Below are 15,851 nucleotides of genomic sequence, written 5' to 3'. Positions count from 1 at the left end.
TTCCATTTAAAAACGTATTCAGTCCACCTCACTCGTTTTCTCTTCTCCTCAGCTTCCCTCCAGGTGCTCAGGTTGATCCTGTGGGAATATAGCGTGACCGTCCTCATCCCGTAGATACCTGTGGGCCTTCTCAAGCTGAACCTTACAGCTTCCATTTCTCAGCTCCACTCTGTGTCACTTCTCTTCTGGCTTTCTTGACTTCCGATCCCCAGCCCCACCACCATCTCTCTTGCTCTGAAGACCATGTCCAGCGTCTGCTTAGACGATAGACAGTGATTAGATGTCCTCGGTGCACTAGAACTGTACTGCTCTCCTTGAGCCTCACTTTATCTGCTAGGCATGGGGAAAGTCCAGCATGAGTACACGCCCTCTGTAGGTTCCCCCACTCTGTCCAGGAGGCAACAGAGCTACGTTAGAACAGACAGAAAAAGTTAGGGTCTCTCTTTGCATATGAGAAGGATGTGAATGGATCTCTTCTGTTCGTGTTGATCGTATACCTCAGAACAGTTATTTGTTCACTTATTCCCTTATTCGTTGAAAACCATTTGCCTCTGGTGGTTCTAATATATATTAACTTTATCATGAAAATAATCAACCAAGAAAAATACCAAAACCGACCAATTTTACTACTTCTCTCATTGCCATTATTCAGACGGATAATATAGTCGTGTTCTTAAGTCTGTGTGTTATGAATTCAGTGGATCCTAATTGCCCAACTAGGAATCAGACTTGCAGCCCTAGCGTTGATAGTGTAGAGTCTTAACCACCGGACTATAAGGGAAATGTCTGGAATGTACTTGAGTGCTACAATTTGCCAGGCCCTACGCTAAGCGCTGGGGATTTTTACTAGAAAAAAATAGATTAACTTTCAAGTTCAATTACTATTTTCATACCTTTTCAAAAGTGCTTTAAATTACTGTATCCAGAAGTCCTAGATTTTATCTGATTCCTTATTCCTGATTATTATATCAGAGTGGCTGTCATTCTGATGTGATACAGGAGGATGTAGGCTTTAATGAATGTCTTTGGCACTGATCGTTAATTGCTGATTTCCTGGTGATGTTGCAATAAAGTATTAATTAACCACTAAATCCAAGTTGACCTCTTAGTCAAAGAAGCAGCTTTGTTTTCCTGAAGGGAGATTGGGTTTTTTGTGTACGGCCTAACACACTGGTAATCCACCAAGTTTTGACTGGTTGGTAAAATGCAGTTGTGCTAAATAAAATCGTTATTGCAGTGTAAGCTTAACTTTGGGCCTGTGAAGTTGCACCTATGTTTCAGAGTAGGATATAAGTTGGTAGGAGACAGACCTCGTGTTCCCTAGAGTGTGAGAGGCTAGCGTGGCGAGTATGCAGTCGGAGCAGCACCAAGGCTGTCAGATGGGCACTGGGAGTCACTGTCTTATTCAACTGGTGCAGCACCTTCATTATTGAAAATGGCTTTACTACCGTGTTGTGTCTTCTAATCGCTTCAAAAATACTGCCCTCCCCCCCCACAAGTGGTATGTTACGGACACAAAAAAACACTGAGGGCTACTGATCTTGTGTGTTAGAATCTGCGCTAGACATTGGCGGCCGGGTCGTTGTCATTCAGGCTCCTTCAATAATTCACAGTGTGATTTGAGTGAGTCACCTGGTCTCTTTGTCTCTGACAGGTGAGGATGAGGTTAGCCTTACCTCCGTGTTCCTTCCAGGGATTAGTTAAGTTGGGGGGGGAGGGTAGAAATGGTAAAGCACTCTTAACTCTTTTGAAAAATGTATTACCTGAAATTAAAAGGAATAAAAGTAGATATTTGCCTTAGCACCCAGGTTATTTGCAGTACCTGAACTACTTGGCACAAGCCGAGATCACCAACTTTAGATGTTCTGGTGACAGGAACGCCTCGATGCTAAGAGACAGGCTCAGGTGGCTGTAAAGAACCCATCTCAGCTTAATAAACGGAGTTGCCGAAGCACATCTGAGTTGTGCTAGGCACCCTTGGGACAGAAAAGAAATACTTCCTGATGAACTAAATAGAGGTGGTCACAGTAACAGAAAGAGGAAGCAGGACTTGCTTCGGGTTTGTGCATAGTCTTCTCATAGACTGAATGTAGTTTGTGAAGTATCCTTTGACTCTCCTTGACTAATTATTATTTTGATCTCTTCTCAGTTTTTCCAGGGATATAAAGCCAACCAAAGATCTTAGGTCATTCTCTACTCCTTTGCAAAAGTTAGTGTAGATATGAAATAAGACATCAAATCCTGAAAATATAAAGTTATTTCTTAACCCCTTGGGACGCTAAAATGTGAACATAATCTTAAAGAAATAATCTGATGAAGCAAACCTATGTGATTGAATTTTTTTTTTTTTTAAATTTTATTTTATTTTTAAACTTTACAATATTGTATTAGTTTTGCCAAATATCGAAATGAATCCGCCACAGGTATACCCGCGTTCCCCATCCTGAACCCTCCTCCCTCCTCCCTCCCCTACCCTCCCTCTGGGTCGTCCCAGTGCACCAGCCCCAAGCATCCAGTACCGTGCATTGAACCTGGACTGGTGACTTGTTTCATACATGATATTATACATGTTTCAATGCTATTCTCCCAAATCTCCCCACCCTCTCCCTCTCCCACAGAGTCTATAAGACTGATCTATACATCGGTGTCTCTTTTGCTGTCTCGTACACAGGGTTATTGTTATCATCTTTCTAAATTCCATATATATGCGTTAGTATACTGTATTGGTGTTTTTCTTTCTGGCTTACTTCACTCTGTATAATAGGTTCCAGTTTCATCCATCTCATTAGAACTGATTCAAATGTATTCTTTTTAATGGCTGAGTAATACTCCATTGTGTATATGTACCATAGCTTACTTATCCATTCATCTGCTGATGGGCATCTAAGTTGCTTCCATGTCCTGGCTATTATAAGCAGTGCTGTGATGAACATTGGGGTACACGTGTCTCTTTCCCTTCTGGTTTCCTCAGTGTGTATGCCCAGCAGTGGGATTGCTGGATCATAAGGCAGTTCTATTTCCAGTTTTTTAAGGAATCTCCACACTGTTCTCCATAGTGGCTGTACTAGATTGCATTCCCACCAACAGTGTAAGAGAGTTCCCTTTTCTCCACACCCTCTCCAGCATTTATTGCTTGTAGACTTTTGGATCGCAGCCATTCCGACTGGCGTGAAATGGTACCTCATAGTGGTTTTGATTTGCATTTCTCTGATAATGAGTGATGTTGAGCATCTTTTCATGTGTTTGTTAGCCATCTGTATGTCTTCTTTGGAGAAATGTCTATTTAGTTCTTTGGCCCATTTTTTGATTGGGTCATTTATTTTTGATTTGAGGAGATGCCATAGAGCTTAATACTAAGGACAACTGAACTCAAATTTCATCTCATTTCTTGCCAACTGGGTGACCATGGGAAAGTTGTTTAACTTATCTAAGCCTCAGTTTTCTTGTCTGTAGAAGAGGGGTTCTGTAAAGCCTTTCAGTGACTACCCTATTGAAAATTGCCAGTACTTTACCCTTGGTACTTTCCATTCCTCTTCTCTGTTTTATATTTCTCCGTGACACTTAATGTAATTTTAACATGCTATGTGAACTCATGTCTTTGTTATGTAGCTTTTCCTCCCCGCTCCCCAGAATGTAATTCCCATGAAGGCAGGAATTTTTATGTGTTTTGTTCACTGTCTGGCATGTAGTAGAAACTCACTATATATTTGTCTAATGAATAAACGGACTTCATGTTGGGTAATTGTGAAGATTGAATGGGAACATTTATGAAACAAGAACTTAATGTGTCCCTTGGTACAAGATAAATACTTAGAAAATAGTAGCAATTATTGCACACGAAGCATCTTGCTACATATTTTTGAAAAATGAACAAAACCCATAGTGTTGTTATATCAGAATGCCATGTATGGATATTAGGTGGGGCTTCCCTGGTGGCTCAGACAGTAAAGAATCCACCTGCAGTGCAGGAGACCTGGGTTCCGTCCCTGGGTTTGGAAGATTCCCTGGAGGAGGGCATGGCAACCCGCTCCAGTATTCTTGCCTGGAGAATTCCACAGACAGGAGCTCGGCAGGCTACAGTCCATGGGGTCGCAAAGAGGTGGACACGACTGAGCGACTAAGCACATAGCATGCAACTTAAAAATACGAAATGTAAACTATTGCTGTGTTGTTTTCTATAATGTTGTTTATTCTTTTATTTTGGGCTGTGCTGCGTCTTCGTTGTTGAACGAGCTTGTCTCTGGTTGCGGTGAGCAGGGGCTGCTCTCTAGTTGAAAGCACAGTCTTCTCGTTGCAGCAGCTTCTCTTGTTGCGGAGCACAGGCTCTTGGGTGTGCAGGCTTCAATAGTTGCGGAGTTTTGGTTCCCAGGCTTTAGGGTACACATTCATTACTTGTGGGCACAGGTTTAGTTGTTCTGCAGCGAGTGGGATCTTCCCAGATCAGGGATTGGACCCATGTCCCCTGCGTTGGCTGGTGGATTCTTTACTACTGAGCCACCAGGGAAGCCCCCTGTTGCTATGTCTTATTTTACTTTCAAGGTATCTTATATTCAAATTGTACCTAGGATGTATAATGTATTTACGGTTTTACAATATTTTTCCTTGTATTCCCATATTTGTATACAAGTTTCGTGTCTCTCTCTAAAATTATTAGTTTCCTCAAGTCAAGAGCCTTGTCTTTTTTCATATTTCTAGTGCCCAGTGCTTCTGTTATGGCCTGCTTTGCTGTAATGCAAGGGTTATGTTCCTAAGACATTCAGTGTAATAAAACAAATCCTGTTATAAAAACAGAGTTTTGGGGAATTTTCCAGCAGTGCAGTGGAATTCCTGCATTTCTCTGCCAAGGGCGCAGGTTCAGTCCCTGGTCAGAGAACTAAGATACTGCAAGCTTCACAACATGGCCAAAAAACAAAAAAAAAAACAAACAGTAGTTTCATTTGGAGGAGGGAGGTTTCTAAGAGTTAGAGAGTTCAACATACAGCAACACATTTTACATGAGGCAACTTCAGTTAAAATGTATTACAACTATATGAATATCGATATAAACCAAACCTAACATTTGATTACATCTTCCTTTTCCTTAAGAGTGATGCCTGGCCCTCTTTTTTTTTGAAAAAAAAAAAAATAATAATAATAATAACTACCAGCACAAATTCTTAGCACTTTTTTTTAAAACCATTTTTTTAAATTGAAGTGTAGTTAATTTATAATGTAATGTCTCAGGTGCACAGAAAAGCTATTCAGTTATGAATAAATAAAAAAATGCATACATATGTATGTGTGTGGGGGTGTATTCTTCTTCAGATTCTTTCCTGTTATAGGCTATTGGTGGTGGTGATGGTTTAGTCACTAAGCGTATCCAACTCTTGGCGACCCCGTGGACTGTAGCCCACCAGGCTCCTCTGTCCATGGGATTTCCCAGGCAAGAATACTCAACGGGTTGCCGTTTCCTTCTCCAGGAATTATAAGCTATTATAAGCTATGTATTCAATAAATATAGGTCCCTGTGCCATATAGTAGGTCCCCACCAGCCATCCCAAACTCCCCGTTCATCCGTCTCATGGGGAAAGGAGGGTTATGACTGGCAAATTACGACAGGAACATTTCTTCTCCAGAAGACGCAAAATTGTATGTGAAAGGAAATATAAATTTATTATACTGTTTATGTTATGAATATATGGTCAAATTACTGTAAATAATTAATATTAAATAATGTTAAATGTAAAAATGGGGTATAACTTCTTTGGAAGAGTGGGGAAGAAAAGGGCAGGAGAAATCATGTCCCGTCTTAGGAAACCAGTAGATAATTGTGAAAATTGAAAAATTAGTAACAGCAGAAATATGACAGTTAATTATCAGAAGAAAAACAGCTAAAAGATTTAAAAAGCAAATCAAGGGAGAGGATAGGGCAGGAGGCTGCTGTTTAACTTTATTAGCCTTGTAATACTCTTTAACTTTTAAAATTGTGTGTATGTAGTACTTTGATAAAAATTAAAATTTAAAAGCACTCCACTTTGTAATTCCCTTACTCACAAAATTTCAAAGGATTTCTGTTTCTTGCTGTACAGATGACAAATTCCTTGTCTTTTTTTAGCCTGATTTTATATTCTGCCTTATATGAGCCTCTGCTTCCCACTGAACTGATATTAGCCCTTGAACCCTAAACCACCTTGAGCAGCTAGAGCTGCTTTTTGGCTTGAACCGTTTTCTTCCTCTCCTCCTTTCCAAACCCGTTCGCTCTTTCCTGTAAGCCTTAGCTTCTGTTTCTCCCCTAAGCTTTCCTGGCTTCCCCTCCCCAAGTCCAGTGGCCTTTCCTCAACAGCTGTGGCTCGCGTGGTCTGTGCCTTTCATTAGACACTTAAGTTGCTTTTCTTGTTTGTAATGTTTTGGACAGAATTCTTATCTCCCCAACTGGATTATTGGCTCCAACCAAGCAAAAAGGACATCTTATTACCATTTTATATACATCTTCCACTGTGCTATGTTTGATAGATACCTATTTAACATTCATTTCTCATTCAGCCATCAAAAAGCTCTCTGGTTTGAGTTCACTACTCTTTATTCTGGGCATGTCTCAAGACTCTGTACTTTGGCCTGAAAAATCTCTCTATCTCTGTCAGCCTTAGTGAGACTGAAGGCCAAAAGGTTTATCTCTTTGCGGATGATACTGTTTTTGATCGTCATGGTGTGCCTGTTGTTTTTAACAAAACATAACATGGACAATTCCTAATCTCCCCAACCCTTTGGATGCTTAAGCATTTCAGATGTTTTGTATTATTTGAGAGAAATGCTAATTTATCATTACTGTCACCCCTCTGGGAATTTGCGAACCTTCTCCTTTAAACTCCCATGTGTCACTATTCTCTGTCCTGCAAAAAGCCAGGAAAAACAGAAACAAAGCCCTCTGCAGTCTGCACTGCTTTCTCTTTGCACTAAGAACAGCCACCTGGCCTTTACAGGTGCCCTCCAGAGCTTCATCAGTGATAGATTCTCATCTGAATCTAGAGCCCAGAGTGACCTGAGATGCTAGTTTTTAATCTCCTGGAGGCCAGTGACTTCTATGAGAATGCGTATTAAAAGCCTGGACTCTCCCCTCAGAAAAAAGGTATATGCAAAACTGTAATAAAGAGTAACCAGGATTTGGGTTTTATTCAGGTACAATAAGGCCCGCAGATGAGAAGGATAGTCAGTCGAAAAGATGGTTCATTACTTACAGTTCTGAGAGTAGGGGGACTCACTGAGCCATGCAGGGCCGCGTGGGGTAGTGTCAGGGTCAGCCAGGAGGCAGGGGGAGCTGAAGGGAATGCCCGAGCCAGAGCCCTTCTCCATATTCTCAGGGGAAGGAATGGGTGAGGCGAGGTAAGTGTGCTGAATAAATTCAGGATCAGACAGTTCGGATAATTTTGACAGACCCCAGGATGGTCCCCAGTTGTTTGTACCTGGCTCTGGAGTGGTTTTGGCCAGAGGGTATATTGGTCAGGAGGGAATGGGATCTGGATGGGTTGGTTTGCGTGCTTGTAGACAGTTGTTTGCTGTCTCTGGAAATTAGCTAACCCGGAGAGGGGCAGTCCGGCAGTCCACAAGGACCTCAAATATCAAAGCACCATAAGATGTAAAAAACAAAAATGGCCTCATCCAGTGACACACGCATACACACAATTTAATTTGCAGTTTCAGTGGTTTCTTGGAGCTTCCGAAGGCCGTCTGTAGACCCAAGCAAGGTTTAAAACCCTGCATGGGCCTGGGAGCTCTGTGCCTTTGAATATAGTAGTTGATTTTAGACTACTCTCTTCACAAGAAGATCTGTATTTAATTATCTATTTCGGCAAGAAAGTGTAGCAACTGCTCAGTTTTTTTATGGTAAAGCTTTTCTTTCTACGTTCTTTTGACTTTTACCCTAGGAGCTTATTTGTGGGTATTTCGTGCCAGGAAGGATAAGCCTGTATCCCGTAATTGCTGCCTCGAGTCTGTGCTCACAGGGTGTCCTGATGACATTTTAAATACATGGAAAATTTTGGATGCATGAACTGTCTGGTGCTGAGTCTCTGCTGCATTTCTGCTCTGGCACCTGCTTCTCTCTTCTTGGAGTATATCCCGCTGCCTAATTCTGTACATTGTCTCCAAGCCTTTCATTAAGCATTGTTGGAAATTTTGCTTTTTCACCTCAGCATCCCCGCTTATCTTTTCAACAGAAACAGAACCGGCTCTGACTACTAGGCATTTCCTCGAATGAAAAGCTCCCCATCTCGCCTTTTCTGACTTTTCAGAGCATGAAATGGCTGTGCTAACCCTGCTGGCCTCAAGGCAAGAGCCTTGCAGAGGCAGACAAAGGGGACAGCGTGCTCCCAGCTTGGATTCTCCAGAGGCCAGAAGGAGAAACTTCTTAACCTTACCAACTTGCAGTCAAAAATCTGCCCACCCCTGCTTTGTTTTGGCTGCAGTTAAGAAGGAAGTAAATTCTTGGTGTGTTTCCCCTGCATGTAACCATCAATTTCTTAGTGCCCTGAGTACTGTATTTTATAGATTCCAGAGGTTGGGTAGTTTCCTAGAGTTCAAAAATCAAACAGAAATGGCTTTAGGCATTCTGGAGGTGTCCTTTTGCTGGTTGGATGGATATTTCTCAAAGCCAGAGGTACTGTGGCTCCAAGGCAATGAATTGAGTTGCAGCCGTGTGCTTTGTGCAGGGTGCTCTTTCTAGGGTACAAGGACTGAGAGGTACTTAAGTCTAGCCGAGGGATTTAAGATAGCCCTTACTCCTAAAGGGTTAACAGTTGAGTAGTAAGAGTCTGTGCATATTGAGGAAACTCTTTGTTTCTGTTTAGTATGGACTTAACGCACAGCTTCTGTGGCGGAGCATTAAGATATTTCATATAAAGATGAGAAAATCATGTGTTTCCTTCCCATCAAAAGAACCTATTTGTAGGAATTTCCTGGTGCTCCAGTGGTTAGGACTCAGTACTTTTACGTTCAAGGTCCTGGGTTTGATCCCTCATTGGGAAATGAAGATCTTGCAAGCCACACGACAAGGCCAAAACAAGGAAAAGAACCTATTTATAATGGCCTGTATGGATTCAGGTTCAGGGAAAAGTGTTGAGCAGGAACAGAGCAAGTATATACTTAGTTTCTAGATTTTGAGCTAGACCTCCGGTGGACTGAATTTTGTGCTTGTCTTAAGTGGACTGAGTAATGACAAGAGTCCTGCCTGGACTGGAAGGCGGGAGATGGAGCAGAAGGAATATGACAGAGCAAGAGAGAAACAAAATGCTCTGGGGCTTCTAAAGAGAAGATCATGTCAGGCTAACGAGATCAGAAAAGAGTTCTTGTAAAAAAGGATTGAGAAAGTCCTTGATTGGGGGCAGGGATTGGGGGATTTTAGGAAGCATTTGTTAGAGGAGAGAGGAAGGAGCCTGGAGAGTAGGAACAGTATGAACCAAAGTACAAAAGTGGAGATATATTTAAAGCATATTTCCAGAAACGTGAATAATGTGGGAGATAAGCAAGAAAGGTAGATGGCAGGCAGACTGTTGAGGGCCGTGAGTAACAGACCAAGGAGTCTGGTTTCAGCGTCTCGGAGCCATTAGAGACGGGAGAAGGTGAGTGCCGCAGTCAAAGCTCGCTTTAGAAGTCATCCGTCTGGATTGGGAGAAGGATCGGGGTGAGGACAGTGGGGAGGGAGAAAGGTGGTTTTGTAAAGGGCAGGGCCCATAGCTTAGTGATAAGCGCAAGATTCTTTGGTGATGTTGCTTGTTGTTCAGTCGCTCAGTTGTGTCCAACTCTTTGTGACCCCATGGACTGCAGCACGCCAGGCTTCCTTGTCCTTCACCATCTCCCAGAGCTTGCTCCAACCCATGTCCGTTGAATCGGTGATGCCATCCACCCATCTCATCCTCTGTCATCACCTTCTCCTCCTGCCCTCAATCTTTCCCAGCATCAGGGTCTTTTCCAGGGAGTCGGCTCTTTGCATCAGGTGGCCAGAGTGTTGGAGCTTCAGCCTCAGCATCACTCCCTCTAATGTCTATTCAGGATTGATTTCCTTCAGGATCGACTGGTTTGACCTCCTTGCTGTTACTTACCCACACCCTAAGCAGCCTATCAGGAAGTTTGCAGGTTGTCATGCATTCTTTACGACAACCAGGGACAGAGCTTGCCTTGAAAAGCACCGCCGTACTTGGTTTTCAGGCTTCCCTGAAGAGTGATAGCAGACCCAGTGTTTCCTTAGGAGTGCATCCAGCAGCTCTGGCAGAAAGGAAGAGACTAAAACGTCTTAAAACTCCTTTTGCTTTCCCTTGTGAAATATCTCTTTCAAAACCTAGAACTCTGCCTCAGGCCTTTCTCAGAAATTTATCTAACCTGACATTAAAACTAAACCTTTCTTTTCTTCAAGAAAAGATGTTTTAAGGTGCTGTCTAAGAGAAAAGCTTGGGGCATCTGTGTATTTCATCTGTGCAGACAGACTGTTCCTAGGATGAACCCAGGAAGCCTGTGGCCTTAAGAACCCTTGTTTTTGTTGAGTGCGAAGTTTGTGCCCGTGTGCCATTGATAGCTGTCTGCTGGGTGGTTTCACCAGTGCAGTAGCTCAGGCTTTTACATGGTATAAACTTGATTCACGGAGACACAGGATGTGTTTCTGTGGGAGAAATCTTTTGTCAAGAATTCCAAGTAAACAGAATATGGCCATCTCTGCCCACCTTTGGAATTTACTGGGACTCCATATCCCAGAGTATTTCATGTTTGCCAGTTACTGTCTCACCCACACTTGGTTGGACAAGCCCTGAGATTGTGGGGACACATTTAAAGGTCCTCACTGTGTGCCCCAGCTTCTTGTTTGTCTCTTTCCTTCATATCCCTTTTTTCCTTTCAATAGTGAGAAACTTTCATATAAAACAGTATAAATACCTCTGTACAGGCACACACATCTATGTATATAGCAAGCCTGTGTGCCTCCACAACCAGCATGTAATAGTTGTTAATAGTTTGCACTGCTTGCCTCAGTTCTTTTTTTTGGCAGCCTCGTGGCCTGCAGGATCTTGGTTCCCCTGCAGTGAAATTGCGGAGCCATAACCAATGGACCATGGAGGAGTTCCTCCTTTAATTCCTGAAAATAGAATCTTTTCAGATAAAGTCAGAGTTCCCTTTGACCTCCATAATTGTATTTCCTATTCTACACAGAGGAAACCCCTATCATGAATTTGGTTTATATAATTGCAGTCTATTTTTTTATAACTTAATCTATTAGTAAAATGTTATTGCTTTGTGTTTTAAGAGTTGCATTTTAATAAATGATACCGTATGTATCGTTTTTACAGCTTTTGAAATTCGGTGTTACCTGGTTTCATCAGTCCACAATGACATAGTTTGATTTCGCTTGCTCCTTTAATTGTCGCCTAATATTCATCCATGGGCTTCCCAGGTGGCTCAGTGGTGGACTGCCTGCCAAAGCAGGAGTGGCCAGAGACTCCGGTTCAATCTCTGGCTTGGAAAGAGCCCCTGGAGGAGGAAATGGCAACCCACTCCAGTGTTCTTGCCAGGATAATCCCATGGACAGATACCATGGCGGACTGCAGTCTATGGGGTCATAAAGAGAGGGACACGACTGAGCTACTAACACAGATTCATTTATACACATTATCTATTCCCTATTGATGAACATGAAACTTTCTAGATTTTTACTATACCAGTGTGCCTTGAATTTTCTTGACGTATGTCCTTGTGAACATCTGCGGCATTTTTTGGTAAGATGTTTACCCAGAGATAGAATTGTTTTGGCTCCTTTTTTAGTCAAATAGCACAGATTTATTGGCTACTGAAGACATAACCCTCTTCTTAGATCCTTGAAGGGCATCTCAGAGTTATCATCCTGACTGGCACTTTGTAAAAATGGAAAACTTAAGATTTGTGAATTCTATTGCAAACCCAGGATCAAGGAGTTTTTCTCAAGGAGTCTTCTCAAGGCTTTTCTCAAACTAGCTATGTGGAATAAATGTATATGTTGAATATAGGGGATATTAAATGATAAAATGCAGAATTTTGCCATAAATCATTATAAAGGTAACTTCTCACTCTGTGTTTTTCCTTTTATATTTTGTTTTTAAAACTGATTTATTGTAGGTAATTTAGACAGTGTCAAAATAGGTACTATAAAATGCTTGAGTCTCTCCTCATCACTCTTATACTCAGTCTCATTCCCCAAAGGGAATTTTAAGTGCTACAGCTGTATAGTATTTAAAATTTAAGTAAAAGATTAACTCTCAGTGAGTTCACTATCTTTGGAAGGTGTCTTTCCAAATCGTTCTCTATGCCTAATCACACACATATGTATATTTTTATACTTACATAGTTTTCTTCGTTTTGTTTTTAATAGAGATGGGCTCATAGGGAACAATATATATGAAGGACATCTTTCTATATCAGTACAAACAAATCTACTTTATTCTTTTTACTGGCTGCTTGGCGTTCCATAGTACTATTGATTATAGTTTGTTAGACTGTTTTTTTTCCTTGATGGATGTTTATGTTTATAATTAAAGATAAGCTCCTTTTGCAAACTGTGTTGCTTATTCCTATTCCTGGATGTAATTACTGGACTGAAAATTAACATGTGATTTGGTTCTTTATAATTCCGCCTGTCCCTGTAGATAGGATAATAGATAGTAAGGACTGTCTGGGGCATATCTTCTTGCTTGTGGAAGGGCACTTCGTAAGACTGGCAGTGACCTTTCTTATTGCTCTCATTGGTGTTCCTCACCTTTTGTAACTGTATGAATGGCAAAATTCTAAGTCAAAAATCTATAGTATTTACTGAGGAGACCAAAACTGAAAAAGACACATGTATCCCATTATTCATTGTAGCACTGTTTACAATAGCCGGAACATGGAAGCAACCTAGATGTCCATTGACAGATGAATGGATAAAGAAGTTGTGGTAGATATACACAATGGAATATTACTCAGCCATAAAAAGGAATGCATTTGAGTCAGTTCTAATGAGGTGGATGAACCTAGAGCCTATTATACAGAGTGAAGTAAGTCAGAAGGAGAAAGATAAATACCGTATACTAACGCATACACATGGAATCTAGAAAAGTGGTACTGAAGAATTTGTTTGCAAGGCAGCAGTGGAGAAACAGACATAGAGAACAGACTTACTGACACAGGGAGAGGGGAGGAGAGGGTGAGATGTATGGAGAGAGTAACAGGGAAGCTTACATTACCGTATGTAAAATAGATACCCAGGGGAATTTGCTGTTTGTCTGAGGAAACCCAAACAGGGGCTCTGTATCAATCTAGAGGGGTGGGATAGGGAGGGAGATGGGAGGGAGGTTCAAAAGAGAGGTGATAATGTATACCTATGGCTGATTCATGTTGAGGTTTGACAGAAAACAGTAAAATTCTATAAAGCAATTATCCTTCAATTAAAAATAAATAAATTTTTAAAAATCTATAGTATTTAGATACTATACTAATACTGTATAGTATCCAAAATTTAAGTGAAATGTTGATTCCTTCTCTAAAGAAATTCTGTCTTAAAGCAGGAAAGAGACCAAGGCAATACCAATTGAAAATTGATGGTTAAGTGTACACAGAGACATAAACACTTGAACTCACTGCAGATTTGATGTAGTTAGAGCCAGGTAACCTACAAGATGACGAATGTTTTGTGTTATGGAAATGGCTAATAGTGTGTGGGCAGGGATTTCTCTCTCATTCTGAGAAGCTTCCAAGAGGACGTGAGATTTTATTTAGATTTTACCCGGATTGTAGACAACAACCTGACTGCATCCTTTAAGCAGTTGTCTCAATATGGGGCTTGTTAATAATGCTTTCCCACTTTGTGCCTGATATTAATGTCTGAACAGTGAATTTAATTAGAAACTATTTCAAATTAGCTGTTTCCATGTGACAAGTATTGTTTTCCCAGGATCACAGAGCACAGGCATGGCTCTGGGGACTGCTCGCATTTCTAAGCAGTTTGTGGTTGGAAACAGACCCATTTACCAAGCTTTCTCCCACTTATTTTTTGCTCCACTTTACACTAGTTGGTGCCTGCACTTTAGAACAAAGGTCTCAAATCTTTTTTTTTCCTCTTCAGGATCTGAAGGAAACCAGCCTGGCTGGGCCAGTAGGGCAGAATGTTTTTTTTAAAACCTTAAAGAATCTAGTTACTAAGATTTTTGTCAGGTTTGCTTTAGCAGAATCAGGGTGTAGTTTTGACAGAATGCTCAGCCATCTTCCTATAAGCAACTGCACCACATGGATTAGGAATTACTAACCTCTTAACCTTACTTAAAAAACCCTTTTGTTGTTCTTTCACTAAGTTGTGTCTGACTCTTTGCAACCCCTTGGGCTCCAGCACGCCAGGCTTCCCTGTCCTTCACTGTCTCCCACAGTTTGCCAAGATTCATGTCCATTGAGTCAGTGATGCTGTCTAAACATCTCATCCTCTACCGTCCGCTTCTCCTTTTGCCTTCAATCTTTCCCAGCATCAGGGTCTTTTCTAATGAGTAGGCTCTTTGCATCAGGTGGCCAAAGTATTGGAGCTTCAGCTTCAGCATCAGTCCTTGAAGTGAATAATCAGGGTTGATTTTCTTTAGGATTAATTAGTTTGATCTCCTTGCTATCCAAGGGACTCTAAAAAGTCTCCTCCAGCAGCACAATTCAAAAACATCAGTTCTTCAGTGCTCAGCCTTCTTTATGGTCCAGCTCTCACATCTGTACATGGCTACTGGAAAAACCATAGCTTTGACTATAGGAACCTTTGTCAGCAAAGAGTTGTCTCTGCTTTTTAATACACTGTCTAGATTTGTCACGGCTTTCCTTCCAAGGAGCAAGTGTCTTTTGGTGTCATATCTGCAGTCACTGTCCACAGTGATTTTGGAGCCCAAGAAAATAAAATCTGTCACTGTTTCCATTTTTTCCTCTTCTATTTACCATGAAGTGTTAGCATGTGAAATGAGCACAATTGTACAGTAGTCTGAACATGCTTTGGCATTGTCCTTCTTTGATATTGGGATGAAAACTGACCTTTTCCAGTCCTTGGCCACTGCTGAGTTTTCCAAATTTGCTGACACATTGAGTGCAGCACTTTAACAGCAGCATCTTTTAGGATTTTAAATAGCTCAGCTGGAATTCCATCACCTCCCCTAGCTTTGTTTGTAGTAATACTTCCTAAGGTCTACTTGACTTCACGCTCTAGGATGTCTGGCTCTAGGTGAGTGACCCCATCATTGTGGTTGTCCGGGTAATTAAGACCGATTTTTTTTAAACAGTTCTTCTGGGTATTTTTGCCACCTCTTCTTAATCTCTTCTGCTTCTGTTAGGTCAGCCCTAGTCCCTTAACAAAAACTAAGTTGCCTGGATGCTTTATCTCAACGTCACAAGTCCCAAAATACGCAATGTTTCCCTTGGACCTACTTGTGGGAAGTCCATAAGGTCATCCACCTTATAGATGTTTCCTGCACTGCAAAGTGATGGCGAAGTTGGCAGTCAAGACTTGAGTGTGGTCTTCTATATCCACAGATACAGATCAGACTTCACCTTTGCCCTCCAAGCCCATGGGGCATCTTTGTTGGCCCTCAGAGCTTACTCAGCCTTTCTGTCCCTGGGTAAATAGTGATGTGGCAGTGATTAAAGTGAAGTGACACCGTGTTGTCCTTGGAGCTCCAGCGTCTCCTGTAGATCGAGTGAGCCAGGCTTGAGATAGACAGTGTCACAGGCTCGGGACCTCTGCGCCTTCACGTCTGGGAGCAGCCTGGCCTCTTTCTTACACGTTGGCCCCAACTGACTCAGCCCAGTAGTGCTGTTCCCTGAAGTGTACAGGTGTGATTTGACAGGAGCTTTTCACCCTTTACAAA

General features: G+C 41.7%; 1 protein-coding gene across 13 annotated transcripts in view; it reads left to right on the top strand.

Moving 5' to 3' along the window:
* The window catches only part of AMBRA1 (autophagy and beclin 1 regulator 1), a 172,920-nt gene that overhangs the window by 99,348 nt on the left and 57,721 nt on the right, over positions 1-15,851 (top strand). The gene's annotated exons all lie outside the window — the stretch shown is intronic.

Source organism: Bos grunniens, chromosome 15 (assembly GCF_055505025.1).
Source record: "Bos grunniens cultivar Pamir isolate PY7600 chromosome 15, Bosgru_T2T1.0, whole genome shotgun sequence".
In the NCBI taxonomy this organism is placed as follows: Eukaryota; Metazoa; Chordata; class Mammalia; order Artiodactyla; family Bovidae; genus Bos; species Bos grunniens.
Note: the sequence above shows the minus strand (reverse complement) of the source record. Positions and strands in the feature narration are given on the sequence as shown.